The sequence below is a fragment of the Vulpes vulpes genome, chromosome 10, assembly GCF_048418805.1.
Source record: "Vulpes vulpes isolate BD-2025 chromosome 10, VulVul3, whole genome shotgun sequence".
Taxonomy (NCBI): domain Eukaryota; kingdom Metazoa; phylum Chordata; class Mammalia; order Carnivora; family Canidae; genus Vulpes; species Vulpes vulpes.
This window is the reverse complement of record NC_132789.1, coordinates 23836240-23859699: the sequence shown is the minus strand read 5'-3', so window position 1 is coordinate 23859699 and position 23460 is coordinate 23836240. Positions and strand designations below refer to the sequence as shown.

Sequence of the window (23460 nt, the reverse complement as noted above, 5' to 3'; positions counted from 1 at the left end):
AAAAAAAATCATTTCATTTTCATCAGTAAATCCTCAAAGGCTTCTTAGAATCTTTTTCAGTGGTAAAATATTATAATCACAATATTGTATTATTACCATTTCTTAAAAGAAACTAAAGCACTTGTAATCCATCCACCTTGATTCCCCAGGTCTTTGTTTGGATTTTGCCTCCTTTGTTTTTAGTGCCTTTTTTCTTTTTTCCCCAAAGAGAGGTTTTAACCCCTCGAAAATCTGTCTTTAGACATCTGAAAATTCTCCTAACTGTCCTTTGAAGTCAAATCTGGTCTCATTTCTCATCTGTATTGAATGGCTCTTCAGTGATTGTCGCAGGAGGGATCAGGCGGAGGCAGGTAGGGCTGTCCTCTGCACGGGCCTGAGCTGCCAGTTTGCACACACAGGGCTGCCTGTCCACGCGCCACGAAAGTAACCACGAGCAGAGGGGTGTCTGTAGGGCCCGACACCAGCTACTTTTGTTTGTGGGGATTATGGGCTGTGTCTATATTTTCTTGTTTCTAATTTGTCATTTGGGTGATCTCTAATGTGTCATGTTTGCCATTTAAAATAGAAGTTATTTCGAGGATCCGTGGGTGGCTCAGCGGATTAGCGCCTGCCTTTGGCCCAGGGCGTGATCCTGGAGCCCCGGGATCAAGTCCCACATCGGGGTCCCAGCGTGGAGCCTGCTTCTCCCGCTGCCTGTGTCTCTGCCTCTCTCTCTCTCTGTGTGTGTGTATGTGTGTCTATCGTGGATAAATAAATAAAACCTAAAAAAAAGTAAATAAAATAAAATAGGAGTTATTTCTAATAAAAAAAAAACACATTCAGGGAACACAGTCAGTTGGTAGAGCAAGCAACTCTTGGTCGCGGGGTCATGAGTTTGAGCCCCACGTTGGTTGTGGAGTCTACTTAAAAAAGAAAAAAGAAAAAAGAACCACATTGGGGGCAGCCCAGGTGGCTCAGTGGTTTAGCGCTGCCTTCGGGCCAGGGCGTGATGCCGGCATCCTGGGATCGAGTCCCACCTCAGGCTCCCTGCATGGAGCCTGCTTCTCCCTCTGCCTGTGTCTCTGCCTCTCTTTCTCTGTGTGTCTCTCCTGAATTTGAAAAAATAAAACAAAACAAAAACACATTCACCACTCCTAGGTATATACTCAAGAGAAGAAATTTGCATGCAGCCTTGTTCATAATCAAAAAGTGGAGGGACGCCTGGGTAGCTCTGCTGTTGGGCTCTGTCTTCAGCTCAGGGCGTGATCGCTGGATCTGGGATGGAGTCCCACACTGGGCTTCTTGTGGGGAGCCTGCTTCTCCCTCTGCCTCTCTCTCGTAAGTAAATAAATAAAATTTTATTTTATTAAGTGGAAAAATAAATTTTTTTTAAAATTTTAAAATAAAAGTGGAAACAACCCAGCTCCCATCATCGATGAATGGATAAACAGTGCTCTATCCATACAATGGAATATTATTCAGGCAATAAAAAAGAATGAGGTCCAGATACATGCTACTATGTGGATGAACCTCAAAAACATGATGCTAAGTGAAAGAAACCAGGCACAAAAGACCATATGTTGTAGGATTCCATTGCTATGGAATGTCCAAAATAAGGAAATCTCTAGAGACAGAAGCAGGCTAGTGGTTGCCAAGGGCTGGGGAGGAGGAGCAGTTGGAGGGAAATGAGGAGTGACTGCTAATATGTATAGGATTTCTTTTGGGGACAATGAGAATATTCTAAATTTGATTGCAGCAATGGTTACACAACTCTGAATATACTAAAGACCATTGACTTGTGCACTTTATGTATTTTTTATAAGATTCTTTTTTTTTAATTTGAGAGAGAGAGAACAAGTGGGGGGGGGGGGCGGACAACAGAGGGAGAGGGAGAAGCAGGCTCCTTGCTGAGCAGGGAGCCCAAAGTGGGCCTGGATCCTAGGGCCCTGGGATCATGACCTGAGCCGAAGGCAGATGCCTAACCGACTGAGCCACCCAGGTGCCCCAACCAGTACACTTTATTTATTTATTTATTTATTTATTTAATTGGAGTTCAGTTTGCCAACATATAGCATAACACCCAGTGCTCATCCCATCAAGTGCCCCCCTCAGTGCCCGTAACCCAGTCACCCATCACCTCCACCCCCCACCCACCTCCCTTTCCACCACCCCTTGTTTGTTTCCCGGAGTTAGGAGTCTTTCATGTTCTGTCTCCCTCTCTGATATTTCAACCTGTACACTTTAAATTGGTGAATTATATGCTATGTAAATTATATGTAATAAAACTGTTATATATAAAACACATTCAAATGGATTTTAAGATTTTAAAGGTGAGAAAAAAGTGTTCCTCGAGACTCTGAGGAAGGAAGATGGGCAGGGCAGGAGGTAAAGGGAAAGGTCCAGCCAAGTCTGACATCCACGTGCCCCCAGAAACACCGCAGGACACCATCTGTGTCCTGTAGGGGGTGGCAGCCATCTGCAGTGGGTGATGTGGGCCTTCTGTGGCCAACCTCCGAGTCATGATGGTGAGAGCCTAGGGGCTGTGGGAGCTCAGAGGGGGCCCCTGACTCAGCCGAGCTCATCAAGTGACGGGCATCTAAACTGAGACTTGACAGATGAGTAAGTCATCCAGGTGGAGCCCAGGGAAGAGTCCTAGGAAGTGGGAACAGTGGTGAAAGCACGGAGGGGGCCTGAAGGCAAGAACTGGCTTAGACCCAGGTGGGAAGGAAGGGCAGGGTGGTGTGGTGGGAACGGTCTGGGGGAGGGGAGCAGGGAGACCAATGCCTTTGAGGTCAGCAGGGCCAAGCCCTGGGTCTGGGCTGCTTGCCGAGGCCCAGTGAGCCGCTGTGAGAGTTAAGCTGGGAGGGGTATAAGGCTGGCCTCTGATTTTGTAAGATCCCTCTGGCTGCCAGGGCTGGAGGCCAGGAGATGGGGGTTACTGCAGGGGCCCAGCTTGGAGGATGGTGTCCAGAGCTGTAAACAGGGGTTGAAGGGTGACCCCCAAAAGATACGTCCAGATCCTAGAACCTGTGAATGTGATCTTTTTGGGATGGTCTTTGCAAATATAATTAAATTAAGGATTGCCCGATCGGTTTATCCTAGATTACCTGGGTGGGCCCTAAATCCAATGACAGATATTGTAATAAGAGACACCCAGAGGAGAGGCAGAGTGGAGTAGGCCTTGGGAAAACAGAGGGATGTAGCCATGAGAGGCAAGGAGGGAACCCACCCGGCCCTGACCCCACCAGAGCCTTCAAAGGGAATGCGGGCCTGCTGACATCTTGACTTCAGACTTCTGGCCTTCAGGATTGTGGGAGAAGACATTCCTCATGTCTTAAGTCACTCACATTGAGGTCATTTGTTACAGGAGCCTCTGGACCCCGATACAGGAGGTCACAACAGGAGTGCCTGGTTTGCTCACTCAGGACGTCACAACCATGGGGGCGGGGGTGGTGGAGAGAAGTCACCAGAATGTAGAGATATTTTTAGGAGGTTGAAATAACTGCCTTTCACATACCTCGTCTCCTGAATCCCCAGGCATATCCTTTTACTCCAATGAGGCAATAATTTGAGCCTTATTCCTCCAATTGAGAGCTGTGTTGCTCACCTGTAAAACAAGAGAGCTGCCTGGCCGCTGAGGACTTGGGGGTGTATAAGCCTAGTGCCTCGCACACCACAAGCATTTAATTCGTGATGGTGATGGCTATAAAGTCCTGAAACCTTAGAGAGTATATGAAGTAGTATTTTGCCCTGCCAATTTTCCCCGACCCTCAGAATCTTCCCCTCTGGCCTCCTGGGCGCCGAGTGCACAAATGGGTTGAATTGCGTCCCCCACCAAAGGATGCCGGAGTCCAATTCTATGGAGCCTGTGGATGGGACTTTATGTAGAAATAGTCTTTGCAAAAAGAAAAAAAGAAAAAGAAAAAAGAAAAAAAAAGAAATAGTCTTTGCAGAAGAGTGAGTTAGGATAAGGTCACTAAAAAAAAAAAAAAAAAAAAAAGGATAAGGTCACTAGAGTGGCCGTAACCCAACATGACTGTGTCCGTATCAAAGGGGACATTTGGACACAGACACGCATGCATGGTGGCAAGACGATGCGAAGGCCCAGGGAGGCCATCTGTGGGCCAGGGAAGGCCTGAGGCCACCAGAAGCCAGGAGAGAGCAGTGGAGCCGCCTCTCCCTGCCTCTCCCTCGTGGCCCTCAGAAGGCCCTGCTGACACCTCGGTTTCAGTCTTCTGGCCTCCAGAGCCCTGAGAGGATGAATTATGCTGTTTAAGCACCCAATTTGTGGCTCTTTGTCATGGCAGCCCCAGGGCACTAATGCCAGAGGGGAATAAGATGAGTCTCACTGTCTGGGGAAACTGGGCATTCGGGGCCTGTGGAAATACCTGGGGGCCAGTGCCAACCCAATACCCCCCTCCGCCCCTGTCCCCCAATAGTCACCGACAAGGCCTGTGGCCAGCCTCGCCTGCCTCTCTGCTCCCCACCTCCCCAGCAGGAGGGCACCAGACGCTTCCAGGACAGAAGTCTGGGATGCATTTGGAAACCCTGGCAAAGGGGTTTCCAGTTCGGCTCCCTCCCGGTCAGCGGGGGATCTGCCATCTGGATCCTGTTTGCTGTCCCCTGGCAGGGGAATCTGAGCAGAGCTGAGGAACGTGGTCAGGGAGGGGGTGGCTCCCTTTGTGGCCAGGGCCCCGGGTGGGGAGAAGGCAGGCCTGGCAGTCAGGCCCTCCGCCCAACCCTGGTCCTGCCACCTACTGGCCGGGTGACCTCAGGCCACTCATGGCACCTCCCTAGTCTCGGTTTTCTCGCCTATAACATAAGGACAATAGTAGAATCCACCTCCAGATGTTACCACCCGGATTCAGTGGGAAAAGTCGAATAGCAAGATGCTTGGTGAAGGGAAACTTCAGAGTTTTTTTTTTTATTCTTGAAAAAAAATTGTGGTAAGTATACATAATATAACATTTACCATTTTAACCATTAGTAAGTGGTTCAGTGGCATGAAGTACGCTCCCACTGTTGTGCAACCACCACCACCATCTGTCTCTAGAAGTCTTTTTGTTTTGCAAAATTGAAACTGGGTCACCAGGAAACCCTAACTCCCCATTCCACCTCGTCACCCAGCCCCTGGCACCCATGATTCTTCCTTCTGTCTATGGATTCGATCATTCTAGGTATCAGTGGAATCATATACAGCAAATGTACAATCCTTCTGTGACTAATTTCACTTAGAATGTCCTCAAGGTTTACTCATGTTGTAGCATGTGTCAGAATTTCCTTTATTTTTTTTCCTTCTTTTTTAATGAGAACAATATTACTGCTCTGTGCTGTCACGGGCTCCTAGCTACCTAGGGTGGGGGTACTCAGCACCTCCTCTGGTTATGTGGCTAAGGGACAAATGAGTGCTCTGGTCCTGGAGGAAGCAGGCCCTGGGGCAATGTCTGCTCTCGGGGCTGCTGCCTCCCTAACTCTCATTTGGGGAGCTGGAAAGGGGAAATTTTCTTAGGGATGCTGGAGCTCCTGACCTTTTTTCTTTTGAGTTTCTAAAGTTTCTAAAAGGAGATCCTAGGGTTCTGGGAAGACACATTGGGCTGGAGCGGGGGTGGGGCACTGCTTCCTAGCCTGCCCAGGGGTGGGATGGGCTGAGGAAATGGCTCTGTGTGCAAAGGCTATGAGTATAAATTTGTATGAACTAAAAAGGGGGAGTGGCTAAAATGCTGGGGGCAACCCCATCTAATTTGGGGTGTTCCAGCAGGAGTTCTAGAAATCTCCCCTCCAGGGCTGCCTCTGAGTTCAAGTTCTGTCCTAAGTGCAGGCAGACAGGACCCTGCCTGAGAGAACCCTCAAATTCCCAGACATAGGGCGGAGCCTGTGGCCCCTGGGTCACCCTCAGCCTCACACTTGACTAGGCCTCCAACTGCTCCACCCAGCCTCCCGGGTCCCAGCACACAAGTGGCCCTGGACACCACCTGGAGAGGGAGTGGCTCTTGGAAGGATGGTATACTCAAAACGCCTTGGAGTCCTCCTCCTGCAGGGTGATCTTCGGTGACCAGGGAGAAGGGGATGGAGTGGAAGATGGGGCCAAGCATGAGGCCTGGAGGTCAAATAGACCTGGGCCCCTCAGGGGCCTGAGCAGGGCATCCCGCCTGCCCTCAAAGGCTATAGTCTCCTCACCTATAACCTGGACGCCGTAATAACCTGGCCTCCTGATAGGGTGGCAGAGGATTCAGGGTGGTGACGTCCGGCCTGTGCCCAGAGCGTTATAAATAAATGACCCCGTTACCATTAGGAGAGAGCACAGCTGCCCATGCTGAATGTGGATCGGGACCCCCCCAGGAATGGGTTGTGGGTTTTGTGGGTTTTTTTTTTTTTTTTTTTTGGATGTGTCAGTTCACTTTCTGGCCACTGGCCTCTTCTAGAAGTTGCACACAGATAAAAGGTCCCAGTTAATGAGGATTCTGGTTAAAGTTTTAAAATTCACAGCAAGCCCACTCCGCATAATAATGTATCAGCAACACAACAATCCTTTAATCTAGAAGGAATTAATTGCTGGGCTCAGAAATTCAGGGCACGCCGACAGAATGCTTAATTTCTTGAGCTGATGGTTTCAAAAAGCGACTGATTTTAGACTGGCTTCTCTCTACACATACGCGAAACTCCCACAGTTCTGACAAAGGGCGAGATTGTCTTGATGTCTTACTCAGTAAGAATCATGTATGTGGGGTCTGAATTAATGTCAGCTCTGAAATCTGCCTGCTGGGTGGAACGTGGCAGACTGAACCCCGGGAGATTCAATGCCGGCTCTGTGGCCTGAGCATACCCGGCACTGTGTGGGGATTGTCCTCATTCACCCCACACACGTTTGCTGAGCACCCACTCTGAGCCTGAGCTCAGGTTTGGTGTTGGCCACGCAGCAGCAGGCATGACCAGCCCAGAAGACAGACCATAGGCAAACCATAGTCAGGTAACCCTAACTGCACATCGCGATAAGGAAAGAATGGTAAGGTATGTGCAAGAGTGACAAGGACCTGGTTTAGATGGCAGGGCTTGGGGTTGGGGTGCAGGTTAGAGAAAATCTTTGTAAGTTGACAGCTGAAGGATGAGGGGAATTAACTGGTGGAGAGTGAAGAGACTGGTGCCACTGGGCGAGGAGACACCCTGTGCAAAGGCCCTGAGGTAGGAATAAACTGAACTGTTATGGGAGCTAGGAGCTATTTTCAAGGGGCTTACGGGGACAAGAAAAGCAAAATCATGATCATCATCATCACAGATGAAAGTGAGATATAAATGCTTCGTATGGGCTCATGTGCCCTGGGTGCTGTGCTATTTGGGGGAATCCATTCTGATCCTCGAAAAGACTATCCTTGGTGAATATCGAGAGGTAGAAGACAATTAAGGGCACAGGCTCTGGGTCAGATGACCTGACTTTGCCTCCTGACACCCCTCTTTAGATAGAAGGCAGGGCCTCCAACCCTCAGCACAGAAGCCTCTTTATTTAAAAAATTATATTATGCCATACATGACATTATTTTAAGCAGTATTAATGAGGGTAAAATTGACTACCATAATCACTTAGAGTGTACAATCTGATCAGATTTGACATATGTCTAAATCTGGAAAACTGTCTTCACAATCAAGATAATGAACCTATGCACCCCCTACCCCTGCACTCCCCAAAGCTTCCTACTGTTCTTTGTATTCCTTTCCTTTCCTGACATTTCCCCAATCCCCTCGCAACCAGATCTGCTTTCCATCGCTATAGATTATTTTGCATATTCTAAGATTTTGTAAAAATGGAATCATACTGTTGTACTCTTTTTTTAGTCCCGTGTCTTTCATTCTACAAAATTATTTTAGTGTTCCTCCTTTGAAACGTATATCACTAGTTCATTCCCTCTGATAGTTTTTTTTTTTTAAGATTTTATTTATTTATTTGACAGAGAGAGCACAAGCAGAAGGAGTGGCAGGCAGAGGGAGAGGGAGAAGCAGGCTCCCCGCTGAGCAGGGAGCCCAGTGCCGGCTGGGTCCCAGGACCCGGGGATCATGACTTGAGCCAAAAGCTGAGCCTAACCAACTGAGCCACCCAGGTGCCCCTTCCCTCTTTGTTAAAGCTATTCCACAGCTTGTTTATCCATTCACCTGTTGATGACAGAGATGGTGGCTTCCAGTTTGGGGCTCTCATGAATAAACCTGCTATGAGCATTTGCATGCAAGTGTTTATGTGGACGTGAATTTTCATTTCTCTTGGGCAGAGCAATTCCAGGTGTGGAATTGCTGGGTCATAGAGAAGGATTTTGTGAACTTTTAAAGGAACTGCCAAGTTGTTTTCCAGAATGGTTATAAAACAGTCTATGAGAGCTACAATTGTTCCTCATCTTCACCAACAGCTGATATTGTCAGTCATTAATTTTAGCCATTCTAGGGGTACCTGGCTGGTCAGTTGGTGGGATACGTGACTCTTGATCTTGGGTGTGGGTTTGAGCCCATATTGGGTATAGAGATTACTTAAAAATAAAAATAAAATATCTTTAGGAGCACTTGGGTGGCTCAGTCGGTTGAAAGTCTATCTTCAATTTAGGTCATGATCTCAAGATCCTGGGATCAAGCCCCACATCTGGCTCCCTGCTCAGTGGGGAGTCAGCTTCTCCATCTCCCTCTGCCCCCCACCCCCAACTCGTGCTCTCTCACTCTCTCTCAAATAAATAAATAAATAAATAAATAAATAATAAATAACATCTTTAAAAATAAAGAAAATAGGGGTGCCTGGGTGGCTCAGTTGGTTAAGTGTCTGCCTTCGGCTCAGGTCATGATCCCAGGATCCTGGGATGGAGCCCTACATGGGGCTTTCTGCTCAGCGGGGAGCCTAATTCTCCCTCTCCCTCTGTCTGCTGCTCCTCCTGCTTGTGCTCTCTCTCAAATAAGAAAATAAAATCTTTTTTAAAAAGCTAATTAATTAAATAAATAAAAAATCTTTAAACAAAAATTTAAAAAAATTTAGTGATTCTAATGTGTGTGTAGTAGCCTCATATTGTTTTAATTTGCATTTTCCTAATGATTTATGGTATTGAGGTCCTTTTCATGTGCTTATTTGCCATTCTTAAATAGATTTTTTTTTTTTTTTTGGTAAAATGTTTGTTCATATTGTTTGCCCCATTCCCACACACACTTTTTAACTGAGTTGCTTATTTCCATGTTGTGTTTTGGGAGTTCTTTATATATTCTGGATACAAGTCTTTTATAAGATCTGTGATTTTCAAATATTTTCTTTTAGGGGCACCTCGGTGGCTCAGTTAACCATCTGCCTTTGACTCAGGTTATAATCCCGGGGTCCTGGGATTGAGTCTGGCATTGGGCTCTCTGCTCAGCAGGGAACCTGCTGCTCTCTCTCCCTCTGCCCCTCCCGCTGCTTGTGCTCGCTTTCTCTCAAATAAATAAACTTAAAAAGATATTTTGTTTTATTCTGTGACTTGACTTTTCATTCTCTTAACGTTGTCTTTTGGGAAGCAGATGTTCCCAATTTTGGTGAAGTTTATCTTATTGATATTTGATGTGGATTGTGCTTTTGGTGTCATATCTTAAAAATTTTTGCCTAACCCAAGGTTGGAAAAATCTTTTTTCCCTGATGTTTTCTTCTAGAAGTTTTATAGTTTTAGATTTTACATTTAGGTAATTTTTGAGTTAATTTTCATATGTAATGCAGGGTGTGGATCAAAATTCTTTTTTGAAAATTGCATATGGATGTCTGTATTCACTTCCCAAGGATGCCAAGACAAATTACCACATACTCGGTGGCTTAAAACAATAGAAATTTATCGTGTAACAGTACAGTTCTGGAGTTTAGAAGTCTGAAATCAAGGTGCTAGCAGAGTCATGCTCCTTCTGGGAACTATAGGAAAATCCATTCCTCATGTCTTCTAGCTACTAATGGCCACTCAGCATTCCTTGGGTTGTGGCCACATCACTCTCATTCCCAACTGTGCCTCTGAGTTCACACCACCTTCTCCTTGTGTGCCTCTCCTCTGTGTGTCTGTTATAAAAATACTTGTTGTCAGATTTAGGGTCCATGCCGACAATCCAGGATAGTCTTCTCATTTCAAGATCTTTAACTTAATTACATCTGCAAAGGCTATTTTTCTCCCCAAATAAGTTAATATTCACAGGTTCCGGGAATTAGAATGTGGGCATATCTTCAAAGAGGGGGTACCATTTGGCATACTATAATTGTTTCAGTACCATATGTTGAAAATATTGCCCTTCTCTGCAAAAATGCCTTTGTACCTTAAAAAAAATCAATTGACTATATGAATATATGGATCTTTTTCTAGACTCTTTATTCTGTTCCATTAAGCTAGTTGTCTATTTTTATACCAGTGCTACACTGTCTTAATACCATAGATTTAAAGTAAATCTTGAGGAATTTAAGTCCTCTGAGTTTGTTCTTTTTTTAAAAAAAGTTGTTTTGACTATTCTAACTCCTTGGCATTTCCATATAAATTTTAGATCAGTTTGTCGATTTCTACAAAAAAGCCTGCTGGGATTTTGACTAGGTTTATGTTGAAATCTACAGATTGATTTAGTGGGAGTTAACATCTTGGCAATATTGAGTCTTTCACCCCAAGGACATGGTATACCTTTCCAATTATAGAGATTTAAAATTTCTCACAACAATGTTTAACAGTTTTTATTGTATTTATCCCTAAATATTTAATATTTTATGCTATTGTAAATAATGGTTAATTTTTTTTTTTTTTTTTTTATGATAGTCACAGAGAGAGAGAGAGAGGCGCAGAGACACAGGCAGAGGGAGAAGCAGGCTCCATGCACCGGGAGCCCGATGTGGGATTCGATCCCGGGTCTCCAGGATCGCGCCCTGGGCCAAAGGCAGGCGCCAAACCGCTGCGCCACCCAAGGATCCCAAATTTTTTTTTTTTTAAGATTTCACCTATCTATTCATGAGAGACACAGAGAGAGGCAGAGACATAGGCAGAGGGAGAAGCAGGCTCCCTGCAGGGAGCCTGATGTGGGACTCCCAGGACCCTGAGATCATGACCTGAGCCAAAGGCAGACACTCAACCACTGAGCCACCCAGGTGTCCCCAATCTGGCTAGAGGTTAATCAATTTATTGTTATTCTCCAAGAACCAGATTTGGTTTAGTGATTTTTCTCTACTGTTTTTCTGTTTTTCATTTATTTGATTTCCACATCTTTTTTCTACTTACGTTGGGTCTCACTAATCTCCTCCTCTTCTTCCTCTTCTTCCTCTAGTTTCTTAAGGTAGAAGCTGTCTTTTTAAAATTCACTGAGATTTGTTTTCTGGCCCAGAATATGGTCTATCTTGGTAAACTCTCTATGTGCTCTTGCAGAGATATGCATTCTGCTGCTGTGGGGTAGGGAGTTGTATAAATGTCAATTAGGCTGAGTGTGGAGAAACCCTAAGCCAGTCCAGGCAATGAAGAGAAGGTCAGGGGTTGTTACAGAAATCGCATGAGTATTTCTCAGCCATGGTGAAGGCTAAGAAAGGCTGTACAGGGATGGGCTGTCCAGGGCCTGGGGGCAAACACCTGGCTATGGCAAGGAAAGGTCCAGGAGGGAGATGTAGGTTCAATGTCACCTTGGCCCAGGGCCTGTTTATATTTTGGCCCCCAATACCTGCCTCCCCGGTTTCCCCCCTCACAGGTCCTCTCTGCTAGGCTGGACTGGTGCCCAAGTTTCAATTTCCACCCTGCTGGGGGCCCAAGCCTTGACATGGTGACTGGGCTACTAATGAACCACACAGTCACACTGGATTCTGTGCACACTTATGTGGGGGTACAGGCACTGTATACTAGCATCCTGGCTTCTCTAGTTCCAGAAGGGTGTCTGTCACAGGGTCACAACTATATGACACAGCATAGAAATACAGCCAAGGGGACACAGACATGGGACACAACCCTGAGGAGGCCACATCTAGGGACATATCCACAGGGTCAACATGGGTTCTTGTAATCGATGTCATGTCCTCCCTTCTGGACTTAGCAAAATACTCCCTGGGGTCCTGGGTATCCTCAGAGGGTTCTCCTTGGATATTGGATGTATTTGTTGCATGCACATGTGCTTCAAAAGCTCCTGCTGTCTGGACCTCTGAGACTTCTGTACTCCCCTATGCCCACTCTTTCCCCTTCATCCCTCACCATCTCTCCTCTGGGAAGGGCTTCTTCTTCCGGCCTGTGCCCCTCCAGACTTGCCAGACCGCCCCTTCTCCTCCCTGACTTCAGCCAGTCGGCCCTGAATCTCATCTTGAGTCTCCCCTGCTTGCCTGGGGAGTCCAGGGTATGGGGGGAGTGGGGCATCCCAGGAGGGCTGGGATGGATACCATGCCCTGTGCAAAAACCCAGAGTGGGCCTGCTCATGTCTCTGTGTGGACTCATTCATGCCCCCAACCAGTATTGTGGGGCCTCTAATGTGTAGCTGGCTCTGGGACAAGCATGAGAATCCAGGGACCTTGGTCTCTGGGAGAATCAAGCCAGTGACACTCTCCATCTAGTAGCTTAGCCAAGAGATCTTGGTAGCATAGATAGGACACTGGTACCAGTCAGGGCCAGACTTTCAAGAGAGCTAACTGTGCAGGATTTAATGCACGGCTATTACCAAAGTGTGGCAGGGGCCCATGGGCAGATGTCATGGGTCTAGCTCTGATGGGCAGACTTTCTGGATTGTAACTTTAAATTATGTAGCCCTGGCATTTACATCTGGAACCAGAGGTAACTTAGGTAGGCATGGTCTATAGAGGGGTGGTCCCAATGTGCTATCTATGGGTCCCAGGGCTCTCTCACATGCACTTATGTGACCACCCATCAAAGGCACCCCCCAACCTGGCATCGTCCACCATCCTCGTCTTCTGCTGGGTGCTCCTGCTGCCCATGGTCCTGTGGTTGAAGTCATCATGGGGCTGTAGGTCTCAGGGCTGGTGTCTGGCTGAGAGCTCCAGGAATGCTCAAACCCTGCTTCCAGGGAGGTCCCAGTTAGTTAAATGCACAAAAACATTAACAAAAAGAAAATCAATAGGCAACTTGGTGTTGGGACCTCTTGGAAGAGCCGGCACTGCACTTTGATGTCACCGGGTGACAAGCCTTCTCTGGGATTAAACAACTGTGACCACTGATCCTAAGGAAGCCACACAAGGCTTTCTGTGGCCTTCCAGATGATAAAACATATTGCAACCAGGGCTGAATTCCTGTGGGAACTCCCTCCTTCCGCCCCAGCGTTGGTGGCTTGCTGTGCACTGTTTTGATGAGAGAGCAAAGAGGGACTCACCTCCGGGGGTCCCAGATGAGCTAAGAAAGTTGTGACCTGCCTCAAGCGAGTCCAAGGGTTATGCTGATCCCACTGTTTCTGAGGAGCGTTAATGAAGATGTCCCCTCTGTCCTTTGAAGTCACCACCAGTTGTGCCCATAGAGCTGGGCTTTGCTGAGTTTCATCACTGCAGAGTCCTGCATTGCCCGTGCAAAGAAATCCCACCACGAGCAGAAGCAGAAAGAGTCATATCCACAAGCTGCTTAACACAGTCTTGGGCAGAGCAAGAAAGAACAGTAAAAACCCTTTGATCTTGGTCTCTTGATTTCTGGAAAGTTCTATCTGACTGTGACTCAAAGAATCAAGAAGGGATGGGCGTCCATAACTTTGGCAGGTTGTACAATACATGTTATCATTAACTAAGGTAATGAGCGATTCCATAATGTGGCCCCTCGGGCAAACTGGCCAGAGTCCAAGGCTCAGGCTCCAGGTCCAGGGGGCCTCCCCGTGCCTGCACCCAACGCTGAATGGAAGGGGTGAGCGAGTGCAGCAGATGTGATTGGAGGAGCAGGGACACCCAGAAGGTGGCTCCACTCAGGGTGCCTGACCACTGGCTTTAGGAACATGAAGTGCAGTTGTAGGTTCACAGCAAAATTGAAAGGAAGGTACAGGGATTTCCCATCAACCCCCTGCCCCAACATCAACATGCGTGGCCTTCTCCATCACCACCATCCTGCAGAGCAGGACATCTGTTCCAACTGATGAACCTATACTGACACATCATTATTCCCCAAAGTCCGTAGTTTACAATAGGGTTCCCTCTTGGTGGTGTATATTCTGTGGGTTTGGGCAAATATGTAATGACATGTATCCACCATCATAGTATCATACAGACTATTTCTCCTGTTTTCTTTGATCTGCTTATTCATTCCTCCTTCCTCCTAAATTGGCAACCACTGCTTTTTGCTGTCTCCATAGTTTTGCTTTTTTTTTTTTTAAGATTTTTATTTATTTATTTATTCAGAGAGAGAGAGAGAGAGAGACAGACAGAGAGACAGAGACAGAGACACAGGCAGAGGGAGAAGCAGGCTCCATGCAGGGAGCCCGAGGTGGAACTCGATCCTGGGTCCCCAGGATCACACCCTGGGCTGCAGGTGGTGCTAAACCACTGGGCCACCAGGCTGCTCTCCATAGTTTTGCCTTTTAAAGAATGTCACATTATTGGAATCATACAGTATGTCGCCTTTTCAAATTGGCTCCTTTCACTTATATGCATTTAAGTTACCTCCACATCTTTTCATGGCTTGATGGTTTATTTCTTTTTAGTGCTGAATAATATTCCATTGTCTGGATATACCACCGTTTATTTATCCATTCACCTACTGAAGGATATCTTGGGTATGTCCGAATTTTTTACCATTATGAATAAGGCTACTATAAATATTCATGTTCAGGGGTTTGTGTGGACGTACATATTCAAATGTGGTATTTGGTAAATACCAAGGAGAATGATTGCTAGATCATACGGTAAGGGTATGTTTGATTTTGTAAGAAGCTGCCTTCCAAAGAGGTTGTACCATTTGGCATTCCCACAAGCAATGAATGAAAGTTCCTATTGCTCCACATCCTCACCAGCATTTGGTGTTGGCAGTGTTCCAGATTTGGGTCATTCTAATAGGTATATGGTGGTATCTCACGGTTGTTTTAATTTGCATTTCTCTGAGGACATATGATACGGAGCATTTTTTCAAATGTTTATTTGGAATTAGCTTATCTTCTTTGGTGAGGTGTATGTTAAGGTCTTTGGCCACTTTTTTTTTTTTAAGATTTTATTTATTTATTTATGAGAGACAGAGAGAGAGAGAGAGAGAGAGGCAGAGACATAGGCAGAGGGAGAAGCAGGCTCCATGAAGGGAGCCCAAAGTGGATTCGATCTCAGGACTCCAGGATCACGACCTGACCCAAAGGCAGACGCTCAACCGCTGAGCCACCCAGGCACCCCATCTCTGTATATTTTCAATAATAGTCCTTTATCAAATTTATTTTTTGAAAATATTTTTTCCAGTAAGTAGCTTGTCTTCTCATTCTCTTGACATTGCCTTTAGCAGAAGTTTTTAATTTTAATGAAGTCCAGCTTATCAATGACTTCTGTCATTCTTTGTTGTTGTATCTAAAACAATTATCACCATATACAAGGTCATGTAGATTGTCTCCTAAGTTATCTTTTAGGAGTTTTAAAGGTTTTTTTTTAGTATAATTTTTCATTTTACATTAGATCTGTCATCCATTTTGTGTTGATTTTTGTGATGGGTGTAAGATCTGTGCCTAGATTTTTTTTTTAATGTGGATGTCCAGTTGTTACAGCACCATTTGTTGAAAAGACTATCTTTGCTCCATTGAGCCTTCACTCTTTTGTTAAAGAACAGTTTACTATAATTATGGGGGTCTATTTCTGGGCCCTCTATTCTGTTCCATTGATCTATTTGTCTATTCTTTCACCAATACCACACAGTCTTTATTGTAGTTTTATAGTAAATCTTGGGATTGGATAGTGTCAGTTTTCAACTCTATTCTTTTTCATTATTGTGTTGGCTATTCTGGGTCTTTTGCCTCTCCATATAAACTTAAGAGTTTGTTTGCCCATATCCACAGAATAACTTGCTAAGATTTTGGTTGGGACTGCACTGAATATAGATCAAGTTGGGGAGAACTGACATATTGACAACACTGACTCTTCCTGTCCATTAACATGGAATAGCTCTCCATTTACATAGCTCTTCTTTGTCTTTTCTTTTTTTAAAAAATTTTTTATTTATTTATGATAGTCATACACACACAGAGAGAGAGAAGGCACAGGCAGAGGGAGAAGCAGGCTCCAAGCACCGGGAGCCCGACGTGGGACTCGATCCCGGGCCTCCGGGATCGCGCCCTGGGCCAAAGGCAGGCGCCAAACTGCTGCGCCACCCAGGGATCCCCCATAGCTCTTCTTTGATTTTGCTCAGCAGAGTTTTGTAGTTTACTTCATACAGATCTTGTACATTTTTTTAGATTTATATCTAAGTATTTCATTTTGAGGGGTGCTAATATAAATGGTATATATTTTTAAAATTTCAAATTCCACTTGTTCATTGCTGGTATATAAGAAAGGGATTAATTTGTCCTACCTTTTTATAATCACATATTACTCCTGGGAGTTTATTCATTGATAATCATGTCATCAGTAAACAAAGACAATTTTATTTCTTCCCTCCCACTTTGTATATGTTTTACTTCCTTTTCTTCTCTTTTCTTTTTTAAAGGTTTTATTTATTTATTTATTTGAGAGAGAGAGAGAGAGAGATAAAACTCAGGTCGGGGGGCAGAGGGAGAGGGAAAAGCAGGAAGCCCAACTCAGGGCTTGATCCCAGGACCCTGAGATCATGACTTGAACCAAAGGCAGATGTTTAACCGATTGAGCCACCCAGGTGCCCCATTTCCTTTTCTTGACTTATTGCATTAGCTAGGAGAGACCATGTCTATTAATGCCACTGTATCCCTTGCATCCAGCACCATGCCAGGCATAATGTAGGCGCTCAATAAATATCTATGGAAAAAAAACCCGAATCATTTGGTCATTTGGGGCCAGAAAGCCTAAGAGGAGAGTGTGTGGTATGTGTGTGCATGTATATGTCACACAAGCACTGTGTGGTATGCATGTGTGTATGACAGTGTGAGCATGTGTGTGCATATCCTTATGCACATGTGGTTGTGTGCATGCATGTGGTGTGTATGTGTGGAGAGAGAAAGAGAGAGAGAGAGAGAGAGAGTGTGTGTGTGTGTGTGTGTGTGTGTGTGTGTGTGTGTGCCTGTGTATGAAAGATGTTCTAAAAGCGATCCTGACCACGAGTAAACTCAATCCAGTCACTGTTCTGGGATCAGACTCATTTGGATTAACAACCCTTGGAGAGGGTTCAATTCTCTCATCTTGGAGAGAATTGAGGAGGGACTAGAAAGAGGCAGTACCTTTCCCTGCCTCCTACTTTTTGTCCTCCCAAGCCTAAAGCTCCTCATGACCCCTGAGGTGGCTGGGGAGAAGATGACTCATTCCTTCAGGACTCTCTAGAGGAGAGAAATGCATCTTGCTACTTGGAGTCGTGTCTAACAAGATTTTGTGAACATTTCTGTTGGTCCTTGCTTACATCACTGCTGCTCACCACAGAGTTCAGATATATCCAAGGGACAGCTGGGTTCAAATCCCAACTCTGCTATTAGTTATTTGATATTAAATAAGCCTTTTTCCTCTGAGTTGGGGAAAATATTATTACCAACTCTGTTGTGATGATTAAATGAGATAATGCAAGTAATCTGCTGTGGTACCTGGCATGACCCTCACCTCCTGGCCACCAGTGATCCCCACCTCCTGGTATTTATGCCTTCTTGTGGTTGCTTCCCACACTGAATAGAGCTGACTTCTGTACCAATAGGATATTGTGGAAATGATGAAGTGTGACTTCTGAGGCTACATCATAAAAGACATTGAAACTTTCATCTTCTTCTCTCTTGCATCACCTGCTCCAGGGGTAGCCAGCTACCATGGATTGAGGAGCCCCATAGAGAGGTTCAAGGGGTGAGAAACTGAGGCCTCAGCAGTCAGCACCAACTTGCCAGCTAGATGAGTGAGACATCTTGGACATGGGTCATCCAGCCCCAGTCAAGCCTTCAGATGAATGCCTCCCTGCTTGACATCTTGATTATAACCTCACAGGAGACCCTCAGCCAGAACCACTTAGCTAAGCTGTTCCTGAATCTTTTTTTTTTTTTTTTAAGATTTTGTTTATTTATTCATGATAGACATAGAGAGAGAGAGAGAGGCAGAGACACAGGCAGAGGGAGAAGCAGGCTCCATGCTGGGAGCCCGATGTGGGACTCGATCCTGGGACCCCAGGATCGTGCTCTGGGCCAAAGGCAGGCGCCAAACCGCGGAGCCACCCAGGGATCCCCTGTTCCTGAATCTTGACCCAGAGAAATGGTAGATAATAAATTATCATTGTTTTAAGCTGTTAAATTTTGGGACAATTTGATATACAGCAGGGATAACTAATATGTGTGTAGCACAGTGCCCGACACAATAGGAGCTGAACAAATGATAGCAAGGTATTATTACTAATCACTCTTCTTCTCTGTAACGAGGTTGAGCTCACTGTGAAGGTTTCCTTTTTCCCTTAGGTGTGGCCTTTTCTAGCTAATGCAGTGGAGAGCTGCTCCCATCAGCTTGCCAGCTATACCTGAATCCCTCTTTAACTTCAAGAGGATCCCCACCACCATTACCCATAGCCATTTCCATTTTATTTCCTGGTTTTGTAATGTCTCCAACATCAGCACTATTTTTAAAAATATTTTATTTATTTATTCATGAGAATACACAGAGAGGAGAGAGAGAGAGAGAGAGGCAGAGATATGGGCAGAGGGAGAAGCAGGCTCCACGCAGGGAGCCCGACATGGGACTCGATCCCGGGGCTCCAGGATCACGCCCTGAGCTGTAGGCGGCACTAAACCGCTGAGCCATCCGGGCTGCCCCATCAGCACTATTTTTAAAAATGTACAGGCCTCCTTGAACATCTGTATATGAAAGTAAAGACTTTTTGGGCAGCCCAGGTGGCTCAGCGGTTTGGCGCTTCAGTCCAGGGCCTGATTCTGGAGACCTGGGATCAAGTCCCATGTCAGGCTCCCTGCATGGAGCCTGCTTCTCTCTCTGCCTGTGTCTCCGCCTCCCTCTCTCTCTCTCTCTCTCTGTCTCTCATTAATAAGTGAATAAAATCTTAAAAAAAATAAAAGAAAGTAAAGACTTCTAAGATTCGGAGGAACCTCATATCTCCCCCTCCCTCTCACTTGAATCTAATGCCCCATTTTCCCATTTGGGCTCCTAGATTTAATCTACTTATCTGTCATCCTCAACATTATGCCTTTTTCTGAGCTCATCATTCTCTCTTTTTGAAAAATCTCTTACCAGAAAGCACCTGTTTTCTACCTATCTGGCTCCCGGAGCAAGTGGAACCTGAAACCAGACCCTTCTGAATGTTTATACCTGGGAACATTAAGGAACAAGACACTCTGGGGAGCTGAACACCCTAACCCATTTTACCTCAGATCCAGTTCCTGTTGCCTTGCTGTCCCATCAGGCTGGAAAGTAGCCCATGTTAGCAGCACCTCCTGCCCTGGAGGCAGAGTCATCTAGAACCAGTACTGGTATCTCTGGACATAGGGTTGGCTATATAATTTACAGTGTTCAAGGCAAAAATGAAAATGTGAGGCTCCTTCTTTGAAAATTTTTAAGAATTTCAAGGTGGCATCATAATGAGATATCACCTCACACCTGTCACAATGGCTAAAATCAAAACTACATGAAACAATAAATGTTGGTGGGGGTGTGCAGTGTTAGTGGGAATACAAACTGGTGTAGTCACTGTGGAAAACAGTATGGAGGTTCCTCAAAAAACTAAGAATAGAATTACCATATGATCCTGCAATTCCACTACTATTTACCCAAAGAATATGAAAACACGAATTTGAAAAGATATATGCACCCCTATGTTTATTGCAGCATTATTTACAATAGCCAAATTAGGTAAGTAGCCTGAGTGTCCATCAATAGATGAACGGCTAAAGAAGATGTGGTATACATATGCAATGAAATATTTTTCAGCCACAAAAAAGAATGAAATCTTGCCATTTGCAACAACATGGATGTGGCTAGAGAATATTACACTAAGCAAAATAAGTTAGTCAGAGAAACACAAATACCATATGATTTCACTTACATGTGGAATTTACAAAACAAAACAAACTAAAAAAGAGACAAACCAAAAAAAAAAAAAAAAAAAGACCCTTAACTATAGAGAACAAAGTGATGGTTACCAGAGGGGAGGTGGCGGGAGGGGGATGGGTGAAATAGGTGGAGGGGATTAGGAGTACACTCACCATGATGAGCACTGAGTAATGTATAGAATTGCTGAATCATGGGACACCTGGGTGGCTCAGCAGTTGAGCATCTGCCTTCTGCCCAGGGTGGGATCCCGGAGTCCTGGGATCGAGTCCCACATTGGGCTTCCTGCATGGAGCCTGCTTCTCCCTCTGCCTGTGTCTCTGCCTCTCTGTGTGTGTCTCTCATGAATAAATAAATCTTAGAAGAAAAATAAAAGAATTGCTGAATCACTATACTCTATACCTGAAACAAATATAACACTGTATGTTAAGTATATTAGAATTAAAATTTAAATAAATGGGAAAAAAAACCCTTGAGATTGTTCTGGGGGGAAAAAAAGAATTTCAAGATGGTGACAGCAGAGCCAAGCATGGGCCCCTTCTGAACACAGGGCCCTCTGTGACTGCAGAAGTAGCATACCTGTGAAGCAGGCTCTGCTGGCACCAGTCCCTGTGTCTTAGAATGCCCCAGAACCCTTGTTTGCTTCTCTTCTCTGTTCTTTATTTGCATTTCCCAGTTTACATCCTCTTTGAGAGCCAGCGAGGACTCCTGGCTGGTGTGGCTTCCCCTTGATGTTTTCAGGGATACTAGGTTTCCCTTGACACTCATCTGGAAGATTGTGCATCTTGCTCTGGCACCATCTTGTCCTTCTCCTGCCATGGCTGAACTGACATCAGGAACTTGAGCCTCATGGGGCCTGACTACAAATAAGTAATCTCTTCCCCTTTCACCAGTGTTTCTCACAGTGGGCTAGCCAACCTCTCCAGCCTGTGCTGAGCAACACACACACTGGACTTCCCTCTGATCTTGAGGTATTTCAGGCCCTGACATAACTGTAAACTTGTTTTAAAGTGGGCTCCAGGCCCCGTGTGGGGTTTGAACTCACAACCCCGAGATCAAGAATGGCATGCTCTACCGACTGAGCCAGCTAGGCGCCCCAAGACTATGAATTTTTGAATAGTGTGTCAGAGACAATGCCATGGATTTACCAACTTCATTTTCCATGCCTCCTGGCTCACAGGGAGAGTACATTTCCCAGAGGCCCTTGTATCCAGGTGAGCCCATGTGACTGGTCATGGCAATGGGATGTGGGAAGAAGTGAAATACAATGAAGGAGTACACTCCTAGACCTCACCCCTAAAATCTCCAGGAGACCCTCTACCCATACTCCATTCCCTCACCTGCCCATCTGTGATAAAAGGATGACTTGAATCTGCAAGATGGTAGAGCTAAAGATGAAAGCAGTCCACAGATGCCTTTGCATAAGCAAGAAACACCCTTAGAAACTGCACCATGCCCTCCTTTCAGAGTGAGGGCCTAGAAAGCACACCAGGAAGATCAGCTTTCTACCCGTATTCCCAGTCCGGTTCTTGCCCCTGGCTCCATTTTTTCCAGAAAGATCCATGCAGCCATGGAAGAGATGCTGCCTGTGGGCAAAGTCATGGTGGCATCTTGTGTATGAATTCCCCTCTGGGCCACAGTTTCCTCGTTGGAAAGATGGAAGGGGCTGATCCTCTTAGTACCCCTAGCCTCTCGTGATGGGAGTCTGACAACTCTCTAGTCTCTGTCTACACCCAAGGGGAGCCTTGACCATAATCTTTGTACTGAACTGTCACAGCTTAGGCCTGTGAGCTGGGCAGTGCTTCTGGAAGTCTGCAAAGTGATAATTGTCATTTGTGTTTGCAAACACAAATGGTCAGCGATGGGCGGATGTGACTTTGAAGTTGCAAAGCCCGGGGTTTCCGTCCCAGCTTCTCAGCGACTCACAAGCTTAATGACCTTGGGCAAAGGACACATTTTATATGAAGAAGACTGTCTATTCAGCTGGGATTAAATGATAATAGCAATAGACTTTATTTCTCTGAGACCCAATTTTCTTATCTGTAAAAGGCGAATACGACCATACACCCACCCCAGGGGCTGTTGGGAAGATCAAATGAAATAATATGCTGTGTGCAAAGCTTAGCAGGGAGCCTGGTTCTTAGGCATTTAATAAATGTTCACCATTGATGGGACTTCAGCAAATGTTAACCCGCTGGTGGGCCTCCCTCCTCCGGGCCGTGGGTGCACACCCACCACCAGGGGTCTTGCCCTGAGTGGCTTGAATGCCATGGCTGCTCACAATCCTTCACCTAGAGCAGGTGCCGGGGGTGCTGGGTGGGGGTGGGGGTCCCTAGTGCTTAGTTTAGAATTTTAAAGATGTAGCCAGCATCCTCTCCAGAGCGCATTTCACTCAAAGGCGCATCAAACACAAAGTTATAGCAGAAGCCCACATCAGCCACCCCCCCAACCTGCTGCAGACCCGTTGGCAGAAGATCAGACACCCCAATTGCTGAGGGTTAATTACTGCCTTGGCGCCCATCTGCTCAGAGAACTTGCAAGCGTCTTTCTTTTTTCTCTTTCCAAAGGCATAGACCTTTGCACTGCAAGTAGCCCAGGGGGGCTGGGGACGTTTATTTTTGTATGTAACAAAAAGAAGGACCTTTCGGCTTGGGGGCCGAGTGTCCTGCTGACCCCAGGGAGAAGGCTCTGAGGGGCGCCCTGCATCAGCAGGTGTCTTGGGAAGCGGTCCCGGGGGGCGTGGGGCAGCTTCACTTCCGCCTGATGTAATTGGTTCCTTTAATAAGCAGGGGGGAAAGATGCTCTTAAATAAAGATCTCCCTGTTGTGGGTTCTGTGGGGTCAAGGCCCATAGGACTCACCTTCCGGCACCTTTAGCAAACCGCAGAGCTTCTGGGTGTCGCGGTGAGAGTGAGGGTCCAGGGCTAATCACCGGGAGGTTGCGTGGAAGCGGCGGTTCTGGGACCACCTTCCTCGGCAGCTCTGCGGTCTTGCCACTGGGCGGCGCTGGCGAGCAAGGCTGCGCGGGCGCGGAAGGCGGGGGCTGCGGGCTGCTCGCAGCCCTTTTGCGCCTTCCCCGCTGCGAGCTGGGCCCGAGGCTCCGCCTGCCTGTTTGCCCACCTGGGGCCAGGAGGGGATGAGGATCACATCCAAAGTCTGTACCTGCCCTGAAGCCACACATCAGGAAATCCAGTCCAGGCATAAAGCCAGCAGAGAAGGTTATCTTTACCCCCACAGATATGTCCCTGAGAAGATAAAGGACAGATACTTTTATAAAATAGGGCTACATATCTCAGGGATCGGGGAAAACTAGCTCCTTAAAGGAAATAGGTCAGGAATTATTTTCTGAAGAGAGAACTGGCTTACCCCGGGGTGTTGTGTTTTTGGAGTTTGATGAACAGGGTT

At 46.1% G+C, this 23460-nt stretch overlaps 1 long non-coding RNA gene across 1 annotated transcript in view; it reads right to left on the bottom strand.

Annotated features, from left to right (window-relative positions):
* The window catches only part of LOC112906957 (uncharacterized), a 33401-nt gene extending 10356 nt beyond the window's left edge, over positions 1-23045 (bottom strand). Inside the window, exons 1-4 of the long non-coding RNA XR_003232654.2 lie at positions 22917-23045; positions 13276-13451; positions 12834-12962; positions 3497-3586 (exon numbers count right to left, since the gene is read on the bottom strand). This is a non-coding gene — a long non-coding RNA (uncharacterized lncRNA). The remainder of the gene's footprint in view (positions 1-3496; positions 3587-12833; positions 12963-13275; positions 13452-22916) is intronic.
* Positions 23046-23460: the final 415 nt, after the last annotated feature.